General features: G+C 47.0%; 1 protein-coding gene across 2 annotated transcripts in view; it reads right to left on the bottom strand.

The window, feature by feature from the left end:
* The window catches only part of SPIN1 (spindlin 1), a 66717-nt gene extending 66182 nt beyond the window's left edge, over positions 1 to 535 (bottom strand). For both annotated transcript variants that reach the window (XM_047760054.1, XM_047760055.1), the window contains exon 1: positions 444 to 535. The gene's annotated coding sequence lies outside the window, so the exon portion shown is untranslated. The remainder of the gene's footprint in view (positions 1 to 443) is intronic.
* Positions 536 to 17701: the final 17166 nt, after the last annotated feature.

The raw sequence follows: 17701 nt of genomic DNA, 5'->3' as shown, positions 1-17701 counted from the left end.
CCCACACCAGGGGGACTCCTACTCCACCCCCTCAAGCCCCGAGGGTCCCATTCCTTCCTCCCCCGCCCAGCCCGGGTTATGCAACACTCACCCCGCCCCGCCCCCCCGCTGGCGCCTGCCGCATCGCCCCCCCCACGCCACGGGCCCTGCCACCTCGCGCCCCCCGCCCGCGTGAGCTCCGAGGCCTCTGGAACAAAGCGCGCGGGGCCGATCGGCCGGGCCGGGGGCGGCGGCCATGTTGGCGGGGGCGGCGAACAAAGGCGCGCGGCCCGAGCCTGAGGCCCCCGCCCGCGGCCCGGCCGGCAGGGGGCGCTGTGCAGGCGCCGCCCGCCGCCCGGACAATGCGCCGGGGCCCGCTGCTCCCCGGGCGCCACCGCCCCTCGGCGGGCCCCGCCCGCGGCCCCCCTTGCGGCGTCCGCTCCCCAGCGGCGCACGGGCCTCACCTGCCGGCCACCTAGGCCGCCGTCCGCAGCCCGCGGGCCCCACTGTCCCGAGCCGCGCTCCCGCCCCGGCCCGACCGAGCCAGACGGCGCCGCCCCGCCCCCGCTCCGCTCCGCGGCCGCCGCCGCCCGCCCCCGGCCGCAAGGCGCACGCGCACTGCGCCCGCCGACTGCACCGGCCGCGCCGCCCGGCCCTGGCCCGACGGGCCACAGCGCGCAGGCGCTGCAGTCAGTGGGCGGGGCCTTGAGGTGGTGGGCGGGGCATGACGGCGGGATAGGGCGGGGCCTGACGATGAGACAAGACTTGACGCGGCTCACCTGGCTGCGAGATGGGACCGAGTGGGGCAGGGCCTGAAGGTGGGGAGGGGCCTGGCGACGGGGCAGGGTGGGGCCTGGCGCCACTCACCTGGCTGCGGGACTTAGCGAAGCAGGGCCTGGCTCCGGGGTGGGATCTGCCGGCCGGGAGGGCCAGGCGCGACTCCCACCTTGGGAGCGGGGCCTGGCAGCATGGCCGAACTAGGCCCCAGGTACGTGCAGGGAGGGACGGCGTTCAGGGCTCCGAGCCCCGCCAGCCGGGGCGGCGCAGGTCGCACTGGAAGTCTGGCATCCTAAGAAGTTTCGTTTTCGCGTGATGGGAGGATCAAATCCCTTGATCACGCCGTGATTGTCTCCCCACGTCTTGTCAAGTCGACCTGCGTCTCGCATGCCGCACGGGTGGAAGAAGCCGGATACAGTAACAGGGCCATCCACCAGCTAAGCCATGGTCGCCGAGATGCAGCGCTGTAGAGCTCTCTGTGCTCCTCACCGCACCATCGAACCTGGACTCTGACGTTGCTCATTCACCTGCCCTACCTGGCGGGGGAGGGTGAGCGCTGCAAGCACTTGACCCCGCACTCCCTACGCGTGCTGCGCCCCGCCACTAACAGGTGAACTTGCCCAGCTTTCCGCGGAAGTCAGGAGCCAGGCATTTCCACGGTCACTCTAGAACTTGTTTGACTTCTGTTTCACCCAAGAAGATGCCCTTTGAGTGTCAGGTTGGTTGTTTGCGGGAGGACAGGGAGAGGAAGAGTCCAGAACAGTTTTGATTCCTGCGAAGTTGACTGCGGTACCTGGAGGCTGAATAACCAGTCTGAACCCCTTACCCTCCCACCCCAGCCTGGAGGTCTCCTCTCCCTCATCATTCCACCCAACTCTCTCCCGGCCCGCTCCCCTCCCCGACTAACCCGCGCTCAACCCCCCCCCCCCGCCCCCCCCGCCTCCCTGGTCCGGAGTCCTCCGGCACAGCTCTGGGCGGACGTGGTTCCTCGAGTGCGAAAGGGCAGCCACTTCCTAATAAACCACCTCCCCGAATGTTGTCAGGTCGAATGACAGATGTATTATTGGAAAGCACTCTGTACACTCTAACCTACAGCGTAATTGTCAGTACGCAATGCTCTTTGGGATTTTACTGGCACCTTTTCTCCCAAATAAGATTGATACGTGCCTGTTCAAACAATTAAAATGTTCATCTCAGATGACACACTTGGCAGGAGCTGGAAGTTCACAGGCCAACTAGAGGACCAGTTTAGATACAGATATACAAAATTGTGTCACCCTGCGTAACAGTTAGGAAGTGCTGGAAATTGTTTTCTTTCATTCGTGTTCAACATTTATGACAAAAAGAGTAGTGGAACACTTCAGAAAGAGATTGGAAGGAGGCAGGTGCCAAGAAGTCGACTAGTTGAAGCACTTCATTGGCATTCACTGGCTTTCTCCACCTGGCCACTATTGACATTTGGGGCTAGATAGTTCTTTCTTAATGGGTATGTTTGGCAGCATCCCTGGCCTCCACCCTCTAGATGCTGGTAGCACACCCCCTCCCCCAATATGACAACCAAAAATGTCTCCAGACAAAGCCGGATATGTTGTCCTATCCCCTCTCTCAACAGAGAACCTCCCTTTTTAAAATTTTGCCTCTAATGAGGGTCACTGAGTTTTCAACAGTGCACAGGCCAGAGAGGTCAGCCAGTCCTATGTCAGAAAGGGCCACCACACTCCAGAGAAGGCAACAACTAGTCCTGCTAAAAATATATCAACCATCCTCCAAGGCCTAGCTTGTTAGCACGCTGAATGTCAGAAATGGGATTTTACATCACCCATGTACATCTGCCAAAAAGGTTTAAAATGAAACTAGTCACGGGGAAAAAAAAATCAGACAAATCCAGATTGAGAGACATTTTGCAAAACAGCTCCAGACTCTTCAAAAAATCAATATCAAGAAAAACACAGAAAAGCTAGAAATCAGTCCAAACTTAGGGGACCACAACCAAATCCCTTGATCCTATACCATGTTGAAGGAAAGAAGCTATGACAGAGATTTGAGAGGTAATTGGAGAACTTTGTATGTCTAATACATACTAAAGAGAGTAATTTTGAGTCTGTTATATGTTTCACTGTGATAATGGCTATGTTTGAGAATATCCTCGTTCTTAGGAGAGGTGTGATGAAGTACCAAGTGTGGCTGGTAAAGTCCTGTCATATTGCAGTGGAAATGAATCCGACTAGTATCCATGAGGATGTGGATTCCATCCCTGGCCTCATTCAATGGGTTAAGCATCTGGCGTTGCTGTGAGCTGTGGTGTAGATTGCAGACGTGGCTTGTATCTGACATTGCTGTGGCTGTGGCGTAGGCTGGCAGCTGTGGCTCTGATTCAACCCCTAGCCTGATAATTTCCATATGCCTCGGCCCTAAAAAGACAAAAATAAATAAATAAATAAATAACCTATATGGGAAAAAGAATATATATAGTTCACTTGGCTGTACACCTGAAACTAATATAACATTATGCATCAATTATACTCCAGTAAAAATGTTTTTAAAAAGTGGAATACAAGTTATTTCATGAATCTCTAGGATGCTAAATAAGCCACAGTGCTTCAACTTCCCGGGTGGCCTCTGTTCTCTTCCAACTTGCTAACCACACGTTTCCAGAAACTTAAACACGTGTAGTTAATTTCTTTACAGTTTTTCAACCACATTGGACTGCTGGAGATTGGGTCAGAAGGGCTTTCATACATATTTTTTTCTCCTGCCGGAACTTTATTGCTAGCAAACGTAAATTGGCATGTTAAAAGTTTCAACTTAGGAGTTCCCGTTGTGGCGCAGCGGTAACAAACCAGACTAGTATCCATGAGGACTTGGGTTCAATCCCTGGCCTCACACAGTGGGTTAAGGGCCCGGTGGTGCCATGAGCTGCAGTGTAGGCCAAAGACGTGGCTCGGATCTGGTGTGGCTATGATTCTGGTGTAGGCTGGCAGATGCAATTCTGTGATCCATGGTCTGGGAACTTCCATATGCCACAGGTGAAGCCCTAAAAAGACAAAAAAATTAAAAGTAAAGACGTTTCAATTTACAGAAAGACTATGTCTCTTTTAATGTTGGATCCTGGGGATCCTACTTCGGGAGAAGGGAACTTCTTCCCCAGAGATGAATCCACAGTGAAACTTGGTATATTCACCGCTGACATTGATGTGATCATAGGAAACCCAACCTCAGGAGTTTTAACCTTTTTAAATTCATTATATTTATCATAGACTTATTCAACACATTTGAATTCGGTTATTCAACACAGCAAAAAGTGTTCAGTATCTAGTGTGTACTCCTTGTACAAGGGTCATTCTTTGTATTAGCTTACTCTCTAGGTGGGTGAGCCTTATGTGCCACCAGTCACCTTGAAAGTAAGGATGCTCTCTACCCAGCGGCTGCCTGGGCTGACATGGCTCCCAGTCAGATTTGTTTCCACTGTGCAACAACGGGAACTCCTACACCTTAGTTTTCTCTGCTGTGTCTCCACTGACTAGGCTGGAGTCTGGTGAGAGAAGGGCTTCACTGACCATTGACAACCCTACAAGAGACCAGTTGTGGTTTGTAGACAGCTTTCCCCAAGTTTGTTTCACAACCTCGATGCAGAAACTGTTCTTCCAGGGGAGGTAACCTATTAGGGAAAAAAGCCAGGTTTGCCAGAGTGCTAATGTAAGCTCTGGAGGAGTGACACCCAAGCCTAGACCCCCCCCCCCTCCCTACCCTCTCACATCCTCGCCAACCCCCCCCTGCCCTCTCTAGGGGCCACCCTGTTGGGGAGGGAAAATTTTCCTACTCTGCCCCTCTTGACTCCTTGTGGATAGACTAATGATAAAATTGACAGGAGTTCTGAAAAAACTTTCATTGAAAAAGATATATGCACCTACTGTGTGTTCATTGCAGCACTATTCACAATAGCGAAGACATGGAAACAACCTAAATGTCCATCAGCAGGTGAATGGATTAGAAGATGTGGTACACATACACAGCAGAATGCTACTCTGCCATAAAACATAACAAAATAATGCCATTTGCAGCCACCTGGATGGAACTAGAGACTCTCATACTGAGTGAAGTAAATCAGAAAGAGAAAGAAAAATACCATATGATATCACTCATATCTGGAATCTAATATTTGGCACAGATGAACCTTTCCACAGAAAAGAAAATCATGGACATGGAGAACAGACTTGTGGTTGCCAAGGGGGAGGGAGTGGGATGGACTGGGAGTCTGGCGTTCGTAGATACAAACTATTGCATTTGGAGTAGATAAGCAATGAGATCCTGCTGTAGAGCACAGGGAACTGGATATCTAGTCACTTGTGATGGAACCTGATGGAGGATAATGTGAGAAAAAGAATTTATATGTATGTATGACTGGGCCCCTTTGTTGTACAGTAGAAATTGACAGAACGCTGTAAATCAACTATAAAGGAAAAAACAAAAACCATAAAATTTTTTAAAAAGACAGAAGACAGCTTAACAGGAGAAAAAGAAACAAAATTTTTTTTTGTCTTTTTGGGGTCAAACTCACAGTATATAGAGGTTCCCAAGCTAGGGGTCGAATAGGAGCTGTAGCTGCCAGGCTACACCACAGCTCACAGCAACGCTGCCAGATCCTTAACCCACTGAGTGAGGCCAGGTATTGAAGCCACGTCCTCATGGATACCAGTCGGGTTCATTAACCGCTGAGCCATGATGGGAACTCCAGAAACAAATTTTAATTCATGCACATGGAGATCTCATAGAAATAGAATCTCCAAAGTGGCCAAAGCAGGCAGATTTTATTCTTTTCAGGCAAAGAAACAATAAATCTGTGAGGAATTGATAGAACAAAGAAAGTTGGATTTGGGGTGCTCAACTGGGGAAGAATCTAAACAGAATTTGGACTTTGGGTAGTAAATTTTAAAAGTAACAAGCTTTTGTTTATACAGGCTTCTCAGCCTGATTTCCCTGTCTCTAGTGATAAGGATTTTCTCTTTACCTCCTGGTACAGGAAGGGTACCTCTCACATGGGAGATTTATTCCTTGTTTTCAGGGAGACAGAGCACGCCCCTGATTGGCTGTTTCTTAAGTGATTTTAATTAAAGTAATCAACGTGAAGAGTTCCCTTGGATACGGGCATTGTCTGAGTTCCAGTAGTGGCACAGCGGAAATGAATCTGACTAGGAACTGTGAGATTGGAGGTTCAATCCCTGGCCTCCAACAGCAGATCGATTCAGAATTACTGTGACCCGTGGTGTAGGTCGAAGACACAGCTTGGATCCTGCATTGCTGTGGCGTAGGCCTGCAGCTACAGCTCCTTTTCCACCCCTAGCCTGGGAACTTCCATGTGCCATGGAAAAAAAAGTTAAAAAAAAAAGGATCCAACGTTGTCACTGCTATGGCTCAGGTGGCGGGTGTGGCACAGGTTCAATCCCTGGCCCCAGAACTTCCGTATGCCACCAGCACTGCAAAGAAAATAATAATGGTGATAATCAACATGCCATTGTGGCATATTTGGAGGCAGTCTGCCCTGGGATCCAACAACCTCAACCAGGAGGATATGAGTTCCTTCCCTTCCCATTCTGAATGGAGGCGTCCAGCCACCTTGCCTCCCAGGAAGCCTCAGGTCAGGTCGACACTGCACTGAAGCTTCTTCCTGTTAGAGGGGGAGGGAGTCATACTGTTGCAGTCCTCTATCCTTGGAAGTCTGGCAGCAGTGGGGCCAAACAGGGCTGCTTTCTTCTCAGGAATCCCATCTCTCAGAGGGGATTCTCTCTCCATGCTCATTTTTCTGGCTCAACTTGCTCCTGGATCCTCAGGAAAATCACAACTTAGAGCACCGTGCCCTTTCCAGGCTTCTCTCAGTTGAAAGCCATCATCACTCCTCAGCACTGCTGAAGGAAGAAGAGAACAAGAGTGGAGTTCCTGTCATGGTGCAGTGGTTAACAAATCCGACTAGGAACCATGGGGTTGTGGGTTCGCTCCCTGGCCTCGCTCAGTGGGTTAAGGATCCGGGGTTGCCTTGAGCTGTGGTGTAGGTCGCAGATGCAGCTCGGATCCCGAATTGCTGTGGCTCTGGCGTAGGCCGGTGGCTACAGCTCGGGTTAGACCCCTAGCCTGGGAACCTCCATATGCCGCAGGAGCAACCCTAGAAAAGGCAAAAAGACAAACAAAAAAAAAAAAAGAAGAGAACAAGAGGGAATTCCCTTTGTGGCTCAATGGTTAAGGAGACTGACTAGAATCCATGAGGATGCAGGTTCGATTCCTGGCCTCGCCCAGTGGATTAAAGATCCAGCGTTACTGTGAGCTGTGGCATGGGTCACAGATGTGGCTTGGATCCTGTGTTGTTGTGGATGTAGTGTAGAGCAGCAGGTGCAGCTCCAATGCAACCCCTAGCCCGGGAACTTCCATATGCCGCAAGTGTGGCCCTAAAAAGCAAAAAAAAAAAAAAAAAGAGAGAGAGAGAGAGAACAAGAAAAGCTATAAAATGGACCCTACTGACCACAAGATACTATATTAGCCTCTGGAGAGGACACTACATCTACAAACCCAAGAATGTTTACACTTCAATGAAGGGACCGTCACATGGTGATAAGGACATATTTACTGAATGACTCCAAGAAAGAAAGAGCAGGAGCAAGGAGTTCCCGACGTAGCGAAGTGGAAATGAGTCCGACCGGGAACCATGAGGTTGCAGGTTTGATCCTTGGCCTCGATCAGTGGGTTAAGGATCCGGTGTTACCGCGAGCTGTGGTGTAGGTCAAAGATGTGGCTCAGATCTGGTGTTGCAGTGGCTCTGGCGTAGGCCGGCAGCTCTAGCTCCCATTAGACCCCTAGCCTGGGAACCTCCATATGCCACAGATGTGACTCTGAAAAGACAAAAAACAAAAAAAAGAAAGAGCAGGAGCAGAGTTCAGCCATCTGGTCAACTCTGCAACTTCCTCCCTCCCCTGGCTCACTCCCACCTTTCTCCAGGTCATGCTCTACACAGCAGTTAAATGTATGCCTTTATTTATTAATTAATTAATTTATTTCTCTCTTTAGGACCGCACCTGTAGCATGTAGAAGTTCCCGATTGAAGTGGCAGTTGCCAACCTATGCCACAGCCATGGATCAGAGCCACGTCTGGGACCTACACTGCAGCTTGCTGCAACACCAGAACCTTTAACCCACTGAGCGAGGCCTGAGCAAGGCCAGGAATTGAACCCGCATCTTCATGGATACAGGTTCTTAACCTGCTGAGCCACAACGGGAACTCCATATGTACGCTTTTAAATGTCACCTCCTCAGAGGAGCCTCTTTTGACATCTACAAGAGTAAATTGCCCTCTCTTCTCGCTACTTTTTTTTTTTTGTCATTTTGTCTTTTAGGGCCACACTTGTGGCACATGGAGTTTCCCACGCCAGGGGTCTAATCGGAACTAAAGCTGCCAGCCTATGCCACAGCCACAGCAACACCAGATCTGAGCCACGTCTGCGACCTACATCACAGCTCAAGGCAACGCCGGGTCCTTAAGCCACTGAGCGAGGCCAGGGATCCAACCCGAAACCTCAGGGTTCCTAGTCAGATTTGTTTCTGCTGTACCACATCAGGAACTCCGCCCTCTCTTCTCTTTTACTGACCTCTTTGTTTATTTTTCTTTGGAGCACTGATTGTTTGTAATTACATACAGCATTTAATTGTTGAGTTGTGAATTATCTGTTCCCCACCTTGTTGTAAAGTCCATATCTGGAAACCATATCTGTTTTCCTTATCAATATACCTCCTAGACGACTGTTAAGATTCAACAATTATTATAAATGAATACATGATTGTGTGCAAATACTGGAACATGTGGATTTATTAGAACATAGGGCTGTGGAGTTCCCGTTGGGGCTCAGTGATTAACAAATCCGACTGGGAGCCATGAGGTTCCAGGTTCGATTCCTGGCCTCGCTCAGTGGATTAAGGATCCAGCATTGCTGTGAGCTGTGGTGTAGGTTGCAGACGCAGCTCAGATCTTGAGTTGCTGTGGCTGTGGTGTAGGCTGGTGGCTACAGCTCTGATTGGACCCCTAGCCTGGGAACCTCCACATGCCGCAGCTGCGGCCCTAGAAAAGTCCAAAAAAAAAAAAAAAAAAAGAAGCACCTTATTCGGGGAGTTCCCATCGTGGCGCAGTGGTTAACGAATCCGACTAGGAACCATGAGGTTGAGGGTTCGATCCTTGCCCTTGCTCAGTGGGTTGGCAATCTAGCGTTGCCGTGAGCTTTGGTGTAGGTCGCAGATGCGGCTCGGATCCCGAGTTGCTGTGGCTCTGGCGTAGGCTGGCAGCTACAGCTCCCATTAGACACCTAGCCTGGGAACCTCCCGTATGCCGTGGGAGTGGCCCAAGAAATGGCAAAAAGACAAAAAAAAAAAAGAACAAAGGGTTGTGAAGTGTCTCCAAGTGCCAGGGTATTGGGGAATTTAAACTCTCCTGACCTACCCACAGGATTATATCAGGGATCAACCTAAACTCTATACAGACCTATGCACATGTAAGGGAGTTTCACAATCCCGTAGGAACCGATTGAAGATGTTCAGTCAGGTTCGTAGGGTGATTTTGTTAAGTGAATCTGGTGCTATGCAGAGGAGAATTTAAAGTGGGAATTATGGGAGTTCCCGTTGTGGCGCAGTGGTTAACGAATCCGACTAGGAACCATGAGGTTGCGGGTTCGGTCCCTGCCCTTGCTCAGTGGGTTAACGATCCGGCGTTGCTGGGAGCTGTGGTGTAGGTTGCAGACGCGGCTCGGATCCTGCGTTGCTGTGGCTCTGGCGTAGGCCGGTGGCTACGGCTCCGATTCAACCCCTAGCCTGGGAACCTCCATATGCTGCGGGAGCGGCCCAAGAAATAGCAACAACAACAACAACAACAAAAAGACAATAAATAAATAAATAAATAAATAAATAAAGTGGGAATTATGAAACACATAATAGAAGGCTACTGTAATAACTTTTGGGGACAGAATTTGAACTGGATGTAGTGCTTATGGAAAGCATAATATAATACATACATTTTAAACAGCAAACAAACTGATAATAAAGAGAACTTATTATTTTACTGAGGCGGGGATGGAGGTGGCATTATGGTTAGCTTGAGAAGGAGGAAGTCATCATTTAAAGATGCATCCTGATTGGAGTTGCTGCTGTGGTGCAGAGGATTAATGAGCCGGCTTGTCCCTGTGGAGGTGCTGGTTCAATCCGTGGCCTGGGAACTTCCATATGCCATGGGCACAGTCATTAAAAAATATATATTAAAAAAATAAAGAAACAAACATACTGGGAACAGTGGAAATGAATCCAACTAACAACCATGAGGTTGAAGTTTCCATCCCTGGCCTTGCTCAGTGGATTAAGAATCTGGTGTTGCCGTGAGCTGTGCTGCAGGTCACAGACACAGCTAGGATCTGGTGTTGCTGTGGCTGTGGTGTAGGCTGGTAGCTATAGCTCCGATTAGACCCCTAGCCTGGGAACCTCCATATGCTGCGGGTATGAACCTAAAAGGATGAAAGACAAAAAAAAAAAAAGAAAAGAAAGAAACATACTGAAAATTTTTTGATTAAACGATATGTTGATACAATTATGCTGATTACTCTCCACAGATTAGTTTTGCCTGTTTTTGAACTTTGTATGAACAATCAGAGATGTGCCTTCGTGCCTCAGTAATGTTTATGCGTCCCTAGGGATACTGTACATGAACTGAACTGGAAGATAGCTTCTGTTGAATATATTCCTGGAAGTGGTATTGCTGAATAAAGAGTATGAATATTAATGTTACCACACCCATACAATTGAAAATTTTAGGTCTTTGCCAGTTTAGTAGGTGAACAAAACCATATTCCATGACAATGGGGTTTGGGTGGGGGTTCTTTTTGGCCTTGCCTTATTGAACCTGTGCCACAGCAACAACATGAGCCACTGCAATGACAACACCAGATCCTCCTTAAACTGCTGCACCACCAGGGAACTCCCATTGGTAGTTCTGATTTGCATTTATCTCATTGTAAAAGAGGTTAGTCTCTTTTCATATATTTAAAAGTCATTTGATAATTTGATCCCCTGTACAGTGGGAAAAAAATAAAATAAATAAAATAAATAAAATAAATAAAACTGCTATTTTTAAAGCAGAAAAAAAAATAAATAAAAGTCATTTGATCCTAAGGAATCCCTTAAAAGCCCTTAGAAATAATAAATGATTTCAGCAAGGTTGTAGAATATAACATCAACATACAAAAATCAATTCTATTTCTATACAGTAGCAATGAGCAAACCAACGTGAAATTAAGAAAACAATTCCTTGTAATTCCCATTGTGGCTCGGTGGTAATAAACTCGACTAGTATCCATGATGGTGCAGGTTCAATCCCTGGCCTTGCTCAGTGGGTTAAGGATCCAGTATTGCTGTGAGCTGTGGCATAGGTAGTAGATGATGCTTGGATCTGGTGTTGCTGTGGCTGTGGCTGTGAGCAGCAGCTGTAGCTCCAATTCAACCCCTATCCTGGGAACTCCCGTATGTCACAGATGCAGCCCTAAAAAACAAAACAAAACAAAAAAACTTTGGCGCTTTAAAGAACACCAGAAAGAAAGTGAAAAGACAACCCACAGAATGAGAGAAAATATATGAAAATTATTAGGTTTGCCAAGGGAGGAACATGCAAGGCCGAGTTGGTAAAAATAAGAGAGATTTATTAAGGCATCAGAGGGGTTCAAGATGGCACCAGCCCGGAGTTCCCATTGTGGCGCAGCAGAAACAAATCTGACTAGTGACCATGAGGTTTCGGGTTCAATCCCTGGCCTTGCTCAGTAGGTTAAGGATCTGGTGTCATGAGCTGTGGTGTAGGTCGCAGATGCGGCTTGGATGCTGCATTGCTGTGGTTATGGTGTAGGCTGGCCGCTGTAGCTCTGATTGGATCCTTAGCCTGGGAACCTCCACCATGTACCGCAGGTGTGGGGGTACAGCCCTAAAAAGAAAAAAAAAAAAAAAAAAGATGCACCAGCCCTGACCGTGAAGAAGTGCTAGGCTTATAAAGGATCTGTGGCTGGATGGGTTGTGGTAGCACCTACAAAGAAGAAGGAGGGGAAGATCGAGGGAGGGGTAGGCGGTTGAGATTGAGGGCACTTTATCCTTATAGGTGGTTAATCTATGCAGACAGTTATTTCCTTCAGGCCATTGTTTCTTTTTTGTTTCTCTTTTTTTTTTTTGTCTTTTTGCCATTTTCTTGGGCTGCTCCCGCGGCACATAGAGGTTCCCAGGCTAGGGGTTGAATTGGAGCTGCAGCCGCTGTCCTACACCACAGCCATAGCAACTAAGGATCCCAGTCGCATCTTCGACCTACACCACAGCTCACGGCAACGCTGGATCCTTAACCCACTGAGCAAGGCCAGGGATGGAACCCATAACCTCATGGTTCCTAGTCGGATTTGTTAACCACTGAGCCATGACGGGAACTCCAGGCCATTGTTTCTTGCTGCCCAACTTGAGCCTCCGCATTCCGGGAAAGGGTACAGATCTTGTGCTGGGCTGCAAGCAGGTCTCCAAGGTGAACAGCTGCATTTGGGGGGTGAGGGTGGGGTGGTTGTCCCCATCATCCTGGGAACCTATCATCCCAGCCTTTTCTTATGTGGAACAGAGGCGACATGTCTACTCTTCTGTAGCTACTTCCTGGTGGCTAGGGATGAGTAGTACTGGGTGGCTGGACATGGTAGGTTCCTACCATAGAGGATGGGAAGAAAAGAAAAATAAATAAACAGAGGTTTGAGATTATAGGTTGATATGGGTACTGTTGAAGGAGTATAGTTTATCTAAGTAGGTTTTAACATTTGTTGTGGTATTAACACACAATTAACGGGAGCTATTGGTTATTATAAATGGTGTCTCCTTTCTGTTGTTTTAAGAGGAGACCTTGAAAACGTAAGGTTGAGTGGCCGGCTGATGCTGTTTGAGAACAGCTGGTGGCATCAAGACTGACAGGGAACACAATAAGTTCTTAGCAATACAAAGACTTGTCTAAAATTATGCCCATAATATTTGCTAGTATTACCTTGGATGTCTGACCCATAGCTACTCCATTCTGCCTTTTCTCTCTAATGGCCAATGGAGACGCCACTGTTTTTTGGGTTTTGTTTTTTGGGGTTTTTTGTCTTTTTAGGCCCACACGCATGGCAAATGGAGGTTCCCAGGCTAGGGATCTAATCGGAGCTGTTACTGCCCGCCTACACCAGAGCCACAGCAATGCCAGATCTGAGCCGCATCTGCGAATTACACCACAGCTCATGGCAACACCAGATCCTTAACCCACTGAGTGAGGCCAGGGGTTGAACCGGCAACCTCATGGTTCCTAGTCAGATTCGTTTCCACTGCGCCATGACGGGAACTCCTGGAGATGCCACTATTAATGATTTCTGTTTTTCTAGATAAGAGAAGACACAAGAATTTGGGCCCATAAAAGTCCTTACCTGAAATCTAACTCTCTGAAGGCCTGTTCTGTCAGTTTTCCCAGAACACAGAGTACCTTGCTCCTGGTCTCCACCCGAACCTCTGCTCAGGGGGTGCTGCAGGTTGGCAGCTGCAGTGGCTCAGGTTTTACTCTATGTGGAGGCTGATGGTAAGTGCTAAACTTCAGTTCACAGTGCTTCCCCATGGTCATAGATTCAACTGCAGTTTCGGGAAGCATTTCATGATCATTTGCCCCATGGGGCTAGGAATGAACATTCCTAGATCTGGCAAAGATTTTGCTCATAGGCCACTCAATGTGCTATTACTAGACCTGGCCTTATTAACAGGAGCCAAGTATCTGGATCACCTGTCTTTCTAGTCTCTTATGGTTCTGGAAAATATTCCCTCTTGTTGCATTTTCCCATATCTAGAGATCACTGATCTCATATGGAACTGTATATCATTTAATCAGAGACTCAGTTACACATTTGGCAAGGCAAGAAATAGCAATTTTGTGAAAACAGTTAATAGCAGTATTAGTAAAGCTGTAAATAAGAATTTAAGTTAAATGTTTTGGAGTTCCTGTTGTGGCTCAGTGGCAACGAACAAACATGACTAGCATCCATGAGGATGCAAGTTCAATCCCTGGCCTCGATCAGTGTGTTAAGGATCTGGCATTGCTGTGAGCTGTGGTGTAGGTCACAGACACAGCTTGGATATGGTATTGCTATGGCTGTGGCGTCAGCCAACAGCTACAGCTCCAATTCAGCCCCTAGCCTGGGAACCTCCATATGTTGTAGGTGTGGCCCTATAATAATAATAATAATATTAAGTTAAATGTTTTTAGCAAGTACAGCCCAGTATATTCCGGTTCAGCTGGATTTGTCTGTTCCTAATCTTTATTTATTTATTTATTTATTTATTTATTGTCTTTTTGTCTTTTAGGGCCGCACCCATGGCATATAGAGGTTCCCAGGCTAGGGGTCGAATCAGAACTGTAGCCACCAGCCTACCCCAGAGCCACGTCTGTGACCTACACCACAGGTCACGGCAACACTGGATCCTTAACCCACTGAGCAAGGCCAGGGATCGAACCCGCAACTTCATGGTTCCTAGTCGGATTTGTTAACCACTGAGCCATGACGGGAACTCCGTGTTCCTAATCTTTAAAGGAAATTATATACTGGCTTTGTCCATTCAGCCTTATTTCCTAGTGTTATTAGGCTGGTTATCCTTAGATGGTTTAATTGTTCCCAACATAAGGGAGCCTTTAAATTTAAATTAATATAGCCTGGGAAAGTTATATCCCTTGGCTGACGTCTTACTTGTTGCCGATTGATCTTGAGAAACATTAGAAGAAAACATATTTATGGCCTGGGTGAGAGTGAGTATTAATGGCCAGGTGAAGGGACCCCACCTAGTAGCATCAATAAGAGCCTTGGAGGGGAGAAACCCACCAAGGTACATCAGAAGTAAAACAAATAACCATATGAGTCAGGAGTGGCAATCTTGGGACAGGGGTCTACTTCTGATGTTGTCTTCATTTTGTCCATGCATTGGTGTTTGTTTCTCTTATTAGAGTCTTATTTTAGGACGAGTTTGAAGTCAATAGTTCTCTCTATAGACCAGTCTAATGTAGAAGCCCTTCTTAAGAGAGAAATATAAATTTAAGAGTTTCTTCACTTTCTTTGTACACATGGCACTTAAGAATTCCTGATAAGAGGAGTTCCTGTTGTGGCACAGTGGTTAACAAATCCGACTGGGAACCATGAGGTTGCGGGTTCAGGTCCCTGGCCTTGCTCAGTGGGTTAAAGGATCCGGCGTTGCTGTGAGCCGTGGTGTAGGTCGCAGATGCGGCTCGGATCCAGCGTTGCTGTGGCTGTGGTGTAGGCAGATGGCTACAGCTCCTGATTCTACCCCTAGCCTGGGAACCTCCATATGCTGTGGGAGCACCCCAAGAAATGGCAAAAAGACAAAAAAAAAAAAGATTTCCTGATAAGAAACCTTTTCTCTAGGCTGGAGATGGACCTTTAAATGACACTTTTTTCCAGAACGTATAGTCTGCTAGTTATCATGGGACATCTGATATTTACCCAGAGACAGAGTACAGCAATCGGCTTCAGAAACAAGCTTAGATTATTTTTCTTATTAACTCAGTTAAACTTTATAACAGCGTAACATAGTGGCAAAGAACAAATTGGGAGGTGAGTTTTAGACAGAACACTAATCTCAATACACAAAACTAGAATATGGATCAAAACAGTCTTTTTCTTTTTTCTTTTTTTTTTTTTTGTCTTTTTGCCATTTCTTGGGCTGCTTTCGCAGCATGTGGAGGTTCCCAGGTTAGGAGTTGAATCTGAGCTGTAGCCGCCGGCCTACACCAGAGCCATAGCAACGCGGGATCCAAGCTGCATCTGCAACCTACACCACAACTCATGGCAATGCCGGATCCTTAACCCACTGAGCAAGGCCAGGGATCAAACCCGCAACCTCATGGTTCCTAGTCGGATTCATTAACCACTGTGCCACAACAGGAACTCCAATTCTAGTTTTTCTTTAAAATTACCCTCATTTTTACCAAGTATAGTCAAATTAGGATTATAGAAAATATACCCCAAAAGGAAAACACATTTTCTAACCATTACTTTTTCATTATTGGCTTTGCGAGGGAGCTGGGAAGAACCAAGCAGCTGTCTTGGATTTCCCATAGCCCTGACTGTTTAACTCACAGCTATTGTTTACCTATCTTAACTTCTCTAAGTTAGGAGCAGACTGTTACCATGCTACAGGGGCATCAGGATGGCAAAATTCTGACAATGAGGGGTTAATTCCTTGTAGAAGTAGGACGCACTATGTCTATGTGTGCCATAATCTTTATAGATTCTGTTTTTGCTTTTTATTTGACAATGTAATTTACACTCAGGAAGTTTGTAAAAAAAATAAGGAAAAATTTAAAAACACCTGGTCAAATAGAATCATAGATTATTAACATTACTTTTTTATTTTATTTTTTTATTTTTAGGGCCACACCTATAGCATATGGAATTTCCCAGGCTAGGAGTCAAACTGGGGCCGCAGCTGCTAGCCAGCCTATGCCACAGCCACAGCCACAGCAACGCAGGATCCAAGTTGCATCTGCAACCTACACCACAGCTCACAGCAATGCTGGATCCTTAACCCACTGAGCCAGGCCAACGACTGAACCCGCATCCTCATGGATTCTAGTCGGTTCGTTATGGCTGAGCCACAACAGGAACTCCTAACATTACTTATTCATTCAGCTAAAGTTACAAAGGATTTTAAAAGCAAATACAAATTAAAGGCAAAGAAATTCATAAACCCTGTTATCAAAAGCAGCATTTTAAGAAAACCTTCTTTTAACAGAGAGACGGAATCCAAATTCAAGTTTTGCACTAGCTTACTTTTAAAATTAGTTTACTTAATTAAATTTAATTCTAAATTTAGTCAACCCCAACCATGCACAAAATTCTTTTCTGGGGAGTTCCCGTTGTGGCTCAGTGGTTAACTAGTCTGACTAGGAAACATGAGGTTGTGGGTTCGATCCCTGGCTTTGCTCAGTGGGTTAAGGATCTGGCATTGCCATGAGCTGTGGTGTAGGTCACAGACGTGGTTCGGATCCCGCATTGCTGTGGCTCTGGCATAGGCTGGCGGCTACAGTTCTGATTCAACCTCTAGCCTGGGAAACTCCTTATGCCCTAGAAAATGCAAAAAGACAAAAGAAAAAAAATTCTTTTCTCAGTGTCCACTTCCCACAAATCTTCCATCACTTTCTATATCCATATTATTCTGTCCCCTACCTTTCCATTCTAAATAACAAGCTGTAAGGCAGACTTACTTTCTGTTCCCTTAATAAAATGCAATTCCATTCCTCCTTCCTTCTTTACTGAAAACTCACATCCTACTTTTCTGAAGCAACCATGGACTGACTGTCTTTTATAATTTCTAAAATCATGTGCTTTCTTGTACAGAACATCTCAAAACGACACTGAACATACTGATTAATAGTCTTAAATGACTTTGGTTTCTCTATGTCGCAACTGAAGTCTCAGTATCTCATTTTGATGCTAGAAAGATGGTACCGGAATCTGGGTTCTTGTTCACAGAAGAATGAACTTCATGAACATATAGGCAGAAAGCAAGCAAATAGCTCCCGGGGTTGCTGGGAGCGGGGAGAAGAGCTCCCCCCCCCTTTCCGTATTGTCCTATGGGGGTTTTATCCCTTAAAGATGGGGGGGTACCAACATGGGGTCCAGAAAGATGTGGTTTTCTCCCAATGACCTTGTTCAATTACCCACATCAGTCCTCGTCCAATAGGGTCTTAGGGGTGGAAGTGTCCGGTAAATCTCCCCCTTTCTCCAAGTTCCTTTGCCCCTTTCTTCCCGTAAACTGAGTCATAGGCCATTGGAGATTAATGTCTTTCTGGGCGTAGGTACACTCCCTGTAGTAAACAAGGCCTGTGGGG

Source organism: Phacochoerus africanus, chromosome 15 (assembly GCF_016906955.1).
Source record: "Phacochoerus africanus isolate WHEZ1 chromosome 15, ROS_Pafr_v1, whole genome shotgun sequence".
NCBI lineage: Eukaryota > Metazoa > Chordata > Mammalia > Artiodactyla > Suidae > Phacochoerus > Phacochoerus africanus.
The sequence above is the reverse complement of the archived record's forward strand: the minus strand, read 5'-3'. Positions and strand labels throughout refer to the sequence as shown.